The following is a 12,011-nucleotide window of genomic DNA, read 5'->3' on the forward strand; positions in this document are numbered from 1 at the left end:
AAGCATGTCTTCTCAGTACAGAGCCAGTGACTGCAGCCCTGAAAGATGCTTCTAGGGCATCAAAACCACACTGTAAAGTATGCTTGCTAACTTGGTTTGCAGAATGCATAAGCTCTTGCAAATCTTTTGTTTTCTGCACAATCTGGAAATATTACCATTTTTTAATGAATTCCATAATATGTTGCTGGTACTTCAGCATGTGAAAAGTACAGTTTTGTACCTACCATAAATGTAGATGTTCGAGTGCTCATACAGCTGCAGTCATTACAGATGGGTTATCCTGCCGTCAGGCGGGTCCTCGGTCGGCCGAATTCCAAAGTCTAGGTCCGGCGTCGGTTGTCGTTGCTTCTTCCCTGACGTCAGTGCGGCAGGGGTACAAAAGAGGCAGCCGACACCATTTTCTTCAGTTTTTCTTGCACCAGATGTCAGGTGCCCCCAGAAGGAAGGCAAAACAAAGTTATGCAAATAGGTAAAATAGAATAATCTAAAAACAGTAGTTGCAAGGAAATACACCATAAGAGAATACCCCAAATAGGTTGTATGATAAGGTGTTTGTCATAAGGCCTGTCCTAAGAGGGGACGGAGGGGGGGGTAACCTGGACTGCAGCTGTATGAGCACTCAAACTTCTACATTTATGGTAGGTACAAAAAGTACAGTTTTGTACCTACCATAAATGTAGATGTTCGAGGATCCACATTGCTGCAGTCCTAACACTTGGGTAGTCCGCTGTCCCTCGGTCGGCCCGAATATCAGAGTATAAGGCTGACGTCGGTCAAGGCGCATTTGACTGACATCAGAACGTCAGGGTACAAATGCGCATGACCGACGTCATATCCTCAGTCTTTTCTTGCCCCAGATGTCAGAAGACCCTAAAAAGAAAGGTCAAAACCCATAGACCACAACTAAACAACCAACTAGCCTAACACCAAAAATATGTATAATATATAGAATATATACAAAATGCCATATACCTCAGATGGAAAACCCAACCCACACAACCACCTCAAACAGCAGAGGGGAAGGAGGGAGGTAATTGGACTGCAGCAATGTGGATCCTCGAACATCTACATTTATGGTAGGTACAAAACTGTACTATGTTCTTCGTCCCACATTGCTGCAGTCCTAACACTTGGGTAGAATCCCAAAGCAGAGGTAAGGGAGGATGGCTAAATTATAATGAAGCAGGAGCTGCCAAAATGCCCTGGAACACAGCAGTGGCAAAACTAGCCCTGGATTTAGAGTACAATGGAAGGTGGTAATGCCTAGAGAAGGTATGCACTGAACTCCAAGTGGCTGCCTCCAAAATATCCTTAGTAGCCACCCCCCTCAAAAAAGCTGTTGAAGTGGCAGTAGCCCTAGTGGAATGAGGTCTAATCCCAGCTGGAATCTGTTTGCCATGATGGGAATAACAGAAGGCAATGCAAAATCCAATCCACTTAGAAATAGTTTGTTTTGACACGGGCTTGCCCTGAGAGCACAAAGCAAAAGAAACTAATAACTGCTGAGATTGTCTGAACCCTTTAGTTCTGTCCAAATAATATCGCAACTGCCTGTGTACATCTAAAGTGTGCAAAATCTTTTCCCCTTTAGTTTGGGGATTTGCATAAAAAGTAGGCAAATGAATAGTTTGGTTTAAAGCCACACTAGAAACCACTTTAGGCATAAAGGAAGGATTAGTACGTAAAGATACCCTATCCTTGTGGAAAATCAAGAAAGGCTCAACTGCCATAAGGGCCTGCAATTCAGAAACCCTTCTTGCAGAGGTAATGGCCAACAAAAAAGCAGTTTTCCATGACAAATATTTCAACTCAGCAGTAGCTGCAGGCTCAAAAGATTGTAGAGTGAGTTTCTCCAACACAAAATTGAGATCCCAAGCAGGAGTAGGAGCTCTTCGTGGGGGCCTTAAATTCTTCGCCCCTCTAAGAAACTGCTTGAATAAAGGATGAGAAAACAATGGTGGGTCACAATCGTAGTGAGCTGAAATTGCTGCAGCATGAATCTTAATAGAAGAGAAGGACAAACCTTTGTCCAATAACTCAGTAAGATATTGAAGAGCCACACTTAAATCAGGCTCAGAAACATCCAAATCCTTAGCTGCACTCCAAAATAAATATCTCTTCCATTTATCTGCGTACACTTTTCTTGTACTAGGCCTTCTGGCTTCCAAAATCACATTCAAAACTTGTTGTGGAAGTTGAGACCCTTTATGGTTTAAAACAGAATATGCCATGCTGTTAGGTGAACAGAGTGAAGCTTGACATTGATCAAATGACTGTCCTCCTGGGACAACAGATGTGGAATCAAAGGCAAAGGCCATGGAGGCTTCCGTACTAGACTTCTCAGTAGTGGGTACCAGTACTGTCGAGGCCAATCTGGAGCTATCAAAATCATCCTTGGCTTGTCCTGTCTGACCTTCAGAAGTACCCTTGGGAGGAGAGGCAGAGGTGGGAAGGCATACACATGAAGATTTTTCCAACTGAAAGAAAGAGCATCCACTTTCCAAGCTGTGGGATGAAACCGCTTTGTGCAAAACTTTGGCAGCTGGTGGTTTAGAGGAGAAGCGAACAGATCTATGTCTGGAGTTCCCCAGGACACTGTCAAATTCTGAAATACATGAAGATCCAGTTTCCACTCGTGGGGATCCATGATTTGTCTGCTTAACACGTCTGCTAAGGAGTTCTGTGCTCCCGGCAGAAACCTTGCCTGAAGATTTAGTTGTAAACTGAGAGCAGTCTCCCACAAAATCATTGCTTGCCTGCATAGAGGATAAGAATGTGTTCCCCCTTGCTTGTTGATGTACCAAATGACAGTTGTGTTGTCTGTTAGAATCAACACCTGCCCTGGAAGAAGTAAATCCTTGAAAGCTATTAATGCAAACTGGACTGCTAACATCTCCTTCATGTTGATATGTAGATGTTGTAGTCTGGCAGGCCACTTGTCTTGTATCCACTTTCCATTTAGATGAGCTCCCAAGCTATGTCTGAGGCATCTGTTGTTAAAATCTGACTCGCCTCTGGCCGGGTCACAGAGAGTCCCTTGTTTAGGTGACATTCCTGAGCCCACCATAAAAATTCCTTTTGAATGCAAGGTATTATTTGAATGACAGTGTCCAGATCCTGGCAGCTGTGTCCATACATTTTGAGATACCATTGTAGCTTCCTCATATGCAGTTTGGCATTGGGAAGCACCAGAATACAAGATGCCATGAACCCTAAGGCTTGAAGGACTGTCCTTGCAGTCAGCCCGGACTGATGAGATAGCTGAAGGAAGTAAAGGGATAGATTCTTTTGTTTGTCCGGGGTTAAAAGGCCATCTGGGATGCTGTATTCAGTCTCACACCCAGAAAGCACATGTCTTGAGAGGGTACTAGACTGGACTTTATTTCGTTCACAGAATACCCCAGGCATCTTAGCACTGCTATCACATATTCCAAATGATGAAGAAGCTCTTCCCTTCCTTGAGCCAGAATCAGGCAGTCGTCCAAATAAGGATAGATCTGTATTCCTTTTAGCCTGAAGAAAGCTATCACTGGAGCCATAACTTTCGTGAACACTCTGGGCGCAGTAGATAAGCCAAAGGGCAATGCAGAGAACTGATAGTGAGAAGTCCCAGCTCGAAAACGCAGATACTTCCTGCACTTTAGCCTGATAGGAACATGAAGGTAAGCATCCTTGAGATCCAAAGTTACCATCCAATGATCTTTGCCCAGCAGAGGTAAAAGCTGCTGCAACGTCAACATTTTGAACTTGGGAATGTCCAGATAAGTATTGAGGACAGATAAATCCAAAATTGGTCTCCACGTGTTCCCCTTCTTTGGGACTAGGAACAGGCGAGAATAAAATCCTAGGCCTCTTTCTGGCATAGGAACCGGCTGTATGGCCCCTATTTGGAGTAACATTGAAATTTGCTTGTGAGCCTCTATTCTTTGTTGAGGAGGAATGTCTGGCATGCCTTTGAAAGGAGGCAAGGTATGGAAATAAAACCTGTAACTGTGATGTATGATATCCAGTACCCATTTGTCTTGGGTAATCAAACTCCAATTTTCTTTGAAAAGTGCCAACCTTCCTCCCAAAGGTGCTGCCAGGCGAGAAGAATCTGGCAGCTGAAAAGGTAGGTCATTGGGTCTGTTTACGAAAGGACTGACCCCTGCCCTCACTTGCAGACTGTGCAGGAGAACTCCCTGTTCTAGGCCTGAAAGAGCCCTGACCTCTGCCCCTGCCACGTCTAGATCTACCCCTAGACTGGGAATCATAAGAAGGATACGTCCACCCTTTAGTAGGCCAATTTCTACTAAACTTTGGAGGCTGAACCTGCAAAAAATCTTTAACAGTCTGCATAGACTTAGCCTTGTCTTCCATTTTCTTTAAAACTGCCTCAACAGGAGAACCAAACAGGACATCAGATTGCAAAGGGGCATCCAAAATTCTAGTTTTAACATGGTCAGATAAATTTTGATCCCTCAGCCAGGCATGCCTCGGAAGAACTGACCCAGTGGCAGCCACCCTAGACGAGGCCTGTACAGCATCAAAACCACATTGCAAAGAATGCTTACCCACCTGTTCAGAAACATGCACTAAATCTTGTAACTCTTTACAGTCAATACCTTCCGCCAGAGCATCAACCTTAGATTTCAACTGAGAAAGGAGATAATTTTGATATTTCAACATGTGAAACTGGCAATTCAAAGCTCTCATGGCTAGAGTGCAAGAAGTATAAACTTTCTTTCCCCATCTATCCAAGGCCCTGGCCTCTTTATCTGCAGGAACCGGATTCTTGACAACAGAAGCCTTAACACCCTTAGGCCCCTGGCTAACGGTTTCTGGGTCTGCCCTAGGACTCTTAAAAAGATACTTATTAGCTTCAGGCACCCTGTAATACCTATCCGGTTTAACAGGAGCAGGAGGCAAAGAATCAGGATTAAGGGAAGCCTCTGCAAACACATCTTCCACCACATTCCACCACATTCAAAACAGGAGGAATAGCTAAAGGCCTATGCTGGGGTAAAAACAAAAATTCCCTAAGCCTTTTCCTGGAATCAGAAAAATCCTGACCTTCCCATTTAAAATGCTCTCTCATGGAGTGAAGGGTCTCTGAAAACGAAAAATCCTCAGGAGGAGAAGCAGAAGGAGTAGAATCATCCACATCAGAATCAGAATAATGAGAATACTCCTGCAAGTCTTCAGCCGAAGACTCAGACACATCCGAAGCCTGCTCATAATCCCCCAACGCAGGTTCCATCCTAGGCCTCTTGTCTGGAGGGGGCATAGAGCCTCTAATTAAAGTAATTAAATCCTCTGCCATTTTGAGCATGTGCTTCTTGGGTACAGCACCTGAAGAACTGGGAGCGACACCCACAGAAGCTAAACTAGACCTGCCTCTAGGAGAAGCCTTGGAGGCAGAAAGAGAGGGCCTAGACCCCTTAGGAAGAGAGAGGAGTATAGTTACTTGAGAAGCCCCTACAGCCTGCCCTGCCTCCTGGGAGGCCACATCCTGTAAAACCAAAGTTTCTCCCTGGGACTCCAGAGAGGCCTCCGTCGGAACCACCGGTTCCACTGACGCCTCTAAAGAACTGACGTCCGGTTCGGACGACTCCTCTAACCTAGGTTTAACTGCCTTGTCCTTGCGCTTCTTAGAGGAAGCCGGCGTCGGAGCATCCGACGGCATTTTGTAATTACACCGCTTCCCAAAGACCAATCTTGCACAATCCAACCTCCGCTTTATAGTGCGTTTATTAAACCTAGCACAAAAGCGGCATCCAACAACGCGTGCTCAGGTCCTAAACAAGGTATACACAAATTATGGTAATCCCTATGCGGTATCTGTTTCCCACAAGAAATACAGTTATTCACTTTTTCTGACATCCGGTAAACCACTGAGGCAAGAAAAAACCAAAATATTCCCCAACGGGGTACTTAACCAACTCTGACTTCGGTCTGAAACTCAATTGAAAAATTTCAGAACGCCGAACGGCACTTGCAACACTGCTTCTGCATCGGACCATGCGGCAAAAAAGACTGAGGATATGACGTCGGTCATGCGCATTTGTACCCTGACGTTCTGATGTCAGTCAAATGCGCCTTGACCGACGTCAGCCTTATACTCTGATATTCGGGCCGACCGAGGGACAGCGGACTACCCAAGTGTTAGGACTGCAGCAATGTGGGACGAAGAACATCTGTACTATGTTCATCGTGCATACAGCTGCGGTCATTACAGATGGGAAGAATCCCAAAGCTAAGTAAGGGTGGTAGGCACTAAGTGGAACTAGGAGGAGCGAGGATGCCCTGCAAGACTGCTGTGGCAAAACCTGCTCTAGATTTAGAGTACAGTGGAAGGTGATGGTGCTTGGAGAAAGTGTGCACTGAACTCCAAGTAGCTGCTTCCAAAATGTCCTTGGTAGGAACCCCCCTGAGGAAAGCTGCAGAGGTAGCTGTGGCCCTGGTGGAGTGGGATCTGATGCATGCAGGCACAGTTTTTCCATGAAATGAGTAACAAAAGCGTATGCAGTGGGCTATCCATTTTGAAATTGTCTGTTTGGAAATAGCCTTTCCTTGAGCACCTGTAGCATAGGACACAGAGTTGCTCGGATTTCCTGAATGGCTTTGTCCTGTCCAAATAATAACGAAGTTGTCTGTGAATGTCCAAGGAATGTAGTAGTCTTTCCCCTTTGTTTTGTGGATTTGGATAAAAGGTAGGTAAGGTGGATAGTCTGATTCAAAGCTACACTGGATACTACCTTTGGCATAAAGGTAGAGTTGGTTCGTAAGGAAACTCTGTCCTGATGGAAAATGATGAATGGTTGCACAGCCATGAGGGCCTGTAGCTCCGAAACCCTGCGTGCTGAGGTGATAGTAAGAAGAAAGGCTGTTTTCCATGACAAGTATTGTAGTTCTGTTGAAGAAGCTGGCTCAAAGGGAGGAAGGGGTCAGCTTTTCCAATACGAAGTTGAGGTCCCAAGCAGGGATTGGTGGTTTCCTTGGGGGTTTTATATTTTTTGCCCCTCTGAGAAACTGCCTTAAGAGAGGATGTGAGAATAAAGGAGGATCTGTGTTGTATTGTGCAGAAATGGCTGAAGCGTGGATCTTGATGGAGGGAGAAGGAAAGTCCACTGTTTAACATCTCAGCTAGGTACTGTAAAATTTGAGGTATATTTATTACTGAAGGATTCCGGCCCTTTTCTTGATTTCAGGCACAAAATAGTTTCCATTTGGCGGAGTAGGATTTTCTAGTAGAAGGTCTGCTGACCTCCAAGATGACATCCTGCACCTCCTTGGAGAGGAGAGTCTGTTGGGAACTCAAGGAATTCTCCATGCAGCTAGATTTAGGGTTTTGAGCTGGCTGTGAAGGGTTTTGTAGTTGTGCTGAGACAACACAAGAGGGACTAGAGATAGGATCCATGGTGGCGAATGTGTCAGGATCTTCAGGAGCGGATACCAGTGTTGTCTTGGCCAGTCTGGAGCAATGAGAATCATTTGCGGCCTCTCTGCTCTGGCTTTTCATAGAACCTTGGGCAGCAGAGGAAGAGGAGGGAAGGCATAAACTGTCAATGTTGTCCAATTGAGAGTGCGTCCACTTTCCAGGCCTGTGGATGATAGGTCCTTGAACAGAATTTTTTCAACTGGTAATTTCTGTGGGTAGCAAAGAGATCTAGGTCTGGCTGTCCCATGCCTGAGTTATCTTTGTGAAAACTTGAGGATGCAACTTCCATTCGTGTGGATCTGTCATATTTCTGCTTAGGATGTCTGCCAGTGTGTTTTCCTTCCCTGGCAGGAATTGTGCCTGTAGCTGAATTTGCAATTCCAATGCTGTGTTCCATAGGGTCATGGCTTGCCTGCACAGGGGGTATGAATGAGTTCCCCCCTGTTTATGTACCACATCACTGTGGTGTTGTCTGTCCTTATAAATAGCTGGCCTGGATGCAGTAGGTCTTTGAAGGTCATAATGGCATTTTGCACGGCTAGCATTTCCTTTTGGTTGATATGTAGGTGCTTCTCTTTTTGGGACCATTTTCCCTGAATGCACTGATCTGTCATGTGTGCTCCCCAGGCGTAGTCTGAGACGTCTGTTGTGATGATTTGAGTTGCTTGAGGTACACAGAAGGGGAGACCTGTGTTTCTTTGGCATGCTTGAGCCCACCACAAAAAATCCTTTTGAAGGCATGGAATGAGTGGTATAATTGTTTCCAAGCTGTGGCTGTGTTGAGACCATAAGTTTTTTAGGTACCATTGAAGTTTCCTCATATGCAGCTTTGCACATGGGATTAGTAGGAAGCAAGATGCCATGAACCCCAGAGCCTGCAGGACTTTCCTTGCAGTTAGCCTGGTGAAAGTTGCCATTTTGCTGAAGTATTGAAACAGTTGCCCTTGTTTGTCTGGCGTGAGGTAGGCCATCTGGGTGGTTGCATTCAAGCTGGCACCCAGGAAAATTATTTGTTGAGAGGGTATTAGTTTTGATTTCTTTTTGTTGACTGTGTATCCCAGGTAGTTCAACAGTTTTATTACAAATGCCAGGTGCTGCAATAGTATGTCCTTGCTGTCCACTTGGATCAGGCAGTCGTCCAGATATGGGTAGATTTGTACTCCTTGTAGTCTGCAGAAGGCGATTACTGATGCCAGGCATTTCATAAACACTCTGGGCGCAGTAGATAAGCCAAAGGGCAATGCAGAGAATTGATAATGCTCTGATCCTGCAAGAAATCTGAGGTGTCTTCTGCAATCTGGTCGTATAGGGACGTGCAGGTATGCCTCCTTGAGATCTAGAGTCACCAGCCAAGACTCCTTGCCCAACATGGGAAGAAGTTGCTGTAGGGTCAGCATCTTGAATTTTGGCACAATGAGATATGTGTTTAGTGCGGACAAGTCGAGAATAGGCCTCCATTGGTTTTCTTTTCTTGGTACAAGGAATAGTCTGGAATAAAATCCTTGGCCTTGTTCCATAGATGGTACCCTTTCTATAGCTTTCATCTGAAGTAAATTGTGGATTTGTCTTAAAGCCTCTGGCTTCTGGTTTGGTGGAAGGTTTGGCATTCCGCTCCTTCTTGGAAAAGTGTGGAAGTGAAACCTGTATCCTTTGTCTATAGTTTGCAATGTCCATTTGTCTTTTGTAATGCAATACCAGTTTTTCAAGAATAAAGACAGCTTTCCGCCCAAGGGTGCTTCCAGTTGTTCCCTGGTAGGCGGAATCAGAGTCAAGTCATTGTGTCCGTCCTGTGGAAGTGGTTGTAGTTGCAGCTGTGGCAGTACTCCTCTGGTTGGCAGGCTGCCACTGACGACCCCTGTAGGCACCCTTTGATTGACCTCTGCCTCTTGGGCGTCTATTCCTGCCCCTCTGTGTTCTGGAGGTGTCTGGAAAGGACCAATTCTTTGAAGGCCAGTTTCTGCTGAACCTCGGAGGTTGAACTTGCAGAAAATCCTTTACTGTTTGCACAGATTTTGCTTTTTCTTCCACTTTCTTTAGAATCTCCTGTGCAGGGGAGCCAAATAAACTTTGTTTCTCCATTGGAGCATCTAGGAGTTTAGCCTTGACATAGTCTGGCAAGGATTGCTCTTTTAGCCAGGCATGTCTTGAATTACTGCCCCAGTCATAGCTGATCTAAATGAAGCCTCCAGTGCATCATAGCCACATTTTAAGAAATGATTACTGACCTGCTGAGAGTTGTGTACCAAATCCTGAAGGGACTTTCGGTCTAAAGGTTCAGTAGAAGAAAGCTTTTTATTCAGCTGATCTAACAAATATTCCTGGTACTGTATCATGTGGAATTGACAGTTTAATGCCCTGGCAGAAAGAGTAGCAGATGTATAAACCTTTTTTCCCCATCTCTCTAATGCTCTTGACTCTCTTTCAGAGGGTAGGGGGGTTTTGGCCGTGGCAGCTGCAACACCTTTTGGGCCCTGAGATATAGTTTCTGGGTCTGCAGCATGGGCTTTATACAAATGGAAGTGAGAGTCCGGGACCCTGTAATATCTGCCAGGTTTGGCAGGGGCCGGGGGAAGAGAGTCAGGGGCAGAACTGACATCATTATATGCATCATCAACTACAGTTAGCACAGGTGGTATGGCTAAAGGCCTATGCTGTGGTAAGTGTAAAAAGGTTCTTAATCTTTTTCTAGAATCAGAGAAATTCTGACCCTGCCATTGAAAGTGTTCCCTCATTGAATGCAAAGTTTCCCCAAAGGAAAATTCTTCAGGAGGGGAGGCAGAAGGAATAGAGTCTTCTGCATCAGAATCCTCATAAGGAGAATATGGCCCTTCCTGATGGTCTGATAAATCAGATCCATCCGAGGAGTAGTCTGAGGAGAGAGGTTCAGGGGGTTCAGTCCTAGGCCTTTTGTCAGGAGGAGGGTGGGAGGCCCTGTCTGGGTGAGGTTGGGAACCCCTAATCATGGATATAAGGTCCTCAGCAAGGCTGAGAATCTGAGAACTTGAGGAAGGTCTCTGAGAAGTAGCTTTTGCAGGTAAGGCTTTTGAAATTTTAGCTGCTTTAGCTCTGGAGAAGGCCTTAATAGACATAGAAGCAGGGGGCCTAGCTGCCCCACATGCAGGAGTAGAAATGTCCAAGGGAATGGTGTCGGAGAATTCTTGTGTGCTTGCTTCTTCGGTAGGGATTTCTGTAGCCGACGCAGCCGGGGCCTCTCTGGCCTCGGTTGTCGGAGGTATGATTTCGGCAGAAGTAAGAACCGAGGACTCGGTTTCAGCCGAAACCAAGACACTCGCGGTAGGCCTAACCGTGGTTTCAGCCTAAACCACGGGCCGCGAATGTCGGTCCTTTCCTTGCGTTTTTTGGCTAAATGTGTAGTCGGAGTCTCCGACGGCATTTTATATGCAAAAGCAGATCCAAAAAACTCTTCTGCAAACTCCGACCGACGTCTAAGAGTCTGTCGGTTGAAGGAGGCACAGGCTAAACAAGCTGATACGTCGTGGTCTGGGCCTAAGCAAGGAAGGCAGTAAGAATGGAAATCCTTATGAGGTATTTGTTTCCCACAAGTTAAACAATTATTTACTTTGTCTGACATCGGCTGAGGCAAGAAAGAGTCCCCAACGGGGTACTTAGCTTTTTTAGAAGTCTTCGGCAGCTGAAATCTCTGGATCTGACCGACTGGCACTTGCGAACAGCATCTGCTTCGGGCACCGCGCGGCAAGAAAGACTGAGGAAAATGGCGTTGGCTGATGCCTTTATACCCCAGAGGCTCTAACGTCGGGGAAAGTGCGACATCAGCCGAGGCCAAACCCAGACTTTGGAATCCGGCCGACCGAAGGGCTGCCTGAGGCAGGACAACCCATATGTTATGACTGCAGATGCATCCTTGAAGGACATCTGCCCAGCCTTGTAAAAGTGCTAACCCAATGGCTGATCACCTGAAGCCCATGGTGGAGTACTATCTTTGTTGACACAGTTCTGAAGTTTTGAAGCCACTGACTTTACACTGCTTCTCTTGAGCACAGCAGTGGTTAGAGTGAGTGGCAAGTATCGTAAAGCCTTGGAAACTGGCCGGCTGGTTCGATCCTTGGCAGGACATCCCATACAGCTTGGCCATTGCAACACTGCTCTAATGATGATCTCAGGAACCTTCTAAGCTAGATCATAGGAACATGCTTGCTTTCGAACATTAATGCGGTAATACTGTGCTGAGCAAAAGAAGATTACCCCTTAAATTACTTACCCTGGAAAGTAAATAATGTGGAACATGCTTGCTTTCGAACATTAATGCGGTAATACTGTGCTGAGCAAAAGAAGATTACCCCTTAAATTACTTACCCAGGAAAGTAAATAATGTGGGAAGAAATAGCCAGGGAATTGTTATGGCTAGGCTTGTATAGGCCCAAGGGCTGATAGCCTAGTGCCAACCTATGAAATGAGGGAGGATTGGCATTTTTAGAACACAGCACATAAAAACACATCTACCCAAGGATTACAGACACTGTTCATGGCCCTCTGAAGTATTTAAATCCATCATTTACCCAAAAATCAAATAAACATTTGAGTTCCCAACAGCAGCTATTGGACTGTACTG

The 12,011-nt window shown here is 45.6% G+C and overlaps 1 protein-coding gene across 1 annotated transcript in view; it reads right to left on the minus strand.

Moving 5' to 3' along the window:
• The window catches only part of PSMC3 (proteasome 26S subunit, ATPase 3), a gene marked incomplete in the record, with an annotated part of 1,066,102 nt that overhangs the window by 256,692 nt on the left and 797,399 nt on the right, over positions 1-12,011 (minus strand).

Source organism: Protopterus annectens, chromosome 9.part0 (assembly GCF_019279795.1).
Source record: "Protopterus annectens isolate FY-2018-M chromosome 9.part0, PAN1.0, whole genome shotgun sequence".
Lineage (NCBI taxonomy): Eukaryota > Metazoa > Chordata > Ceratodontiformes > Protopteridae > Protopterus > Protopterus annectens.